A 2043-nucleotide genomic window follows, 5' to 3' on the forward strand; every position below is an offset into this window, starting at 1 on the left:
GAGTACTCCATACAAGGACAGATAAGGCCCTTGTACAGAATTAGCAGTTGGAGGGGCGAGAAAAACCGGCAGAAACACTGCAGAACGCCTAAATTCATAGAAGCTGTTTTAGCAAGAGATGAGATATGAAGTTTCCAGTTAAGATTATGTGTAAAGGACAGACCGAGGATATTCAGTATGAAAGAGGGAGACAGTTGAGTGTCATTGAAGAAGAGGGGATAGTTGTCTGGAAGGTTGTGTCGAGTTGATAGATGGAGGCACTGAAAACTACAAAGTTTTCTCTGCCCCAATCAGAAATATTAGAAAAATCAGAAATCAGGTGTTCTGTGGCATCCCTGCCTGATTTGTTGACTTCCTGAAGGGTTGGACATCTTTGAAAGGGCATGGAAAGATGCAGGGTGGTATCATCAACATAGGAGTGGATAGGGCAAGAAGTTTGGTTAAGAAGGTCATTAATGAATAATAGAAAGAGTGGGTGATAGGACAGAACCCTGAGGAACACCACTGTTAATAGATTTAGTTGAAGAGCAGTAGCTGTCTATCACAGCTGCAATAGAACAGTTGGAAAGGAAACTTGAAATAATGTTGCAAAGAGAAGAATAAAAACTGTAAGAGGGCAGTTTTGAAATCAAAGCTTTGTGCCAGACTCTATCAAAAGCTTTTGATATGTCTAACGCAACAGCAGACGTTTCACCGAAATCTCTAAAAGAGGATGACCAAGACTCAGTAATGAATGCCAGAAGATCACCAGTAGAGCAACCTTGACGGAAGCCATACTGGCAATCAGATAGAAGATTGTGAAGTGACAGATGTTTAAGAATCTTCCAATTCAGGAAAGATTCAAAAACTTTAGACAAGCAAGAGATTAAAGCTATAGAACAGTAGTTAGAGGGATTAGAATGGTCACCCTTTATAGGAACAGGCTGAATGTAGGCAAACTTCCAGCAAGAAGGAAAGGTAGAAGTCGATAGACATAGTTGAAAAAGTGGCCAGGTAAGGTACAAGCACAGCAGTTTTTTTTGAGAATAATAGGAGGGATCCCATCAGGTCCATAAGCTTTCTGAGGGGTTTAGGCCAGCGAAGGCATGGAAAACGTTATTATGAAGAACTTTAATCACAGGTATGAAATAGTCATAGGGAGGAGGAGAGGGAGGACCAAGCCCAGAATCATCCAAGGTGGAGTTTTAGCAAAGGTTAGAGAGAAGAGTTCAGCTTTAGAGACAGATGAGATGATGCCATCAAGATGAAATAAAGGAGGGAAAGATAAAGTAAAGTTGTTGGAGATGTTTTTGGCCAGATGCCAGAAGTCATGAAGGGAGTTGGAGTTTGAAAGTTTGACATTTTTTATTTATGAAAGTGTGTTTGGCAAATTGAAAAACAGACCTGGCATGATTCTGAGCAGAAATATAAAGTGTGTGAGAGTCAGGAGATGGAAGAGTCAAATACCTCTTGTGGACAACCTCTCTATCCTGTATAGCACGAAAACAGGCTGTTAAACCTAGGTTTAGAAGGTTTAGGTTGAGAAAAAAGAATGAAGAATGTATGCCTCCATGCCAGACACTGTCACCTCTGTTATGCATTCAGCACACAGAGAGTGGTCTTTGACATTGAAACAGTGATCATCCCATGGAAAATCAGCATAATACCCCCTCAGGTCCCCCGAACTAGGAGAGACAAAACACCAGTGGCACCTCCGTTTTGGGGGATCCTGAGGAGGAATTGGAGAAATACATCAATATACAGAAATGAGACTGTGATCAGAGGAGCCTAATGGAGAAGATAGGGTAACAGCATAAGAAGAATGTTGGGTGTTATGTCCAAGATGGTCAGGAAAACGAGTAGGGTGTTGCACCAGTTGCTCTAGGTCATGGAAGATAGCAGAGTTGAAGGCTAGTTCACCAAGATGGTCAGTGAAGGGAGAGGAAAGCTAAAGCTGGTGGTGAACATTGAAATCTCCAAGGATGTCCTGTCTTCTTACTGCTGGAAAGGTAACAAGCCATAATTATAATTTATAAAGAAAATGGGACAAAAATAAATACAATA

This window comes from Portunus trituberculatus, chromosome 40 (assembly GCF_017591435.1).
Source record: "Portunus trituberculatus isolate SZX2019 chromosome 40, ASM1759143v1, whole genome shotgun sequence".
Taxonomy (NCBI): Eukaryota; Metazoa; Arthropoda; class Malacostraca; order Decapoda; family Portunidae; genus Portunus; species Portunus trituberculatus.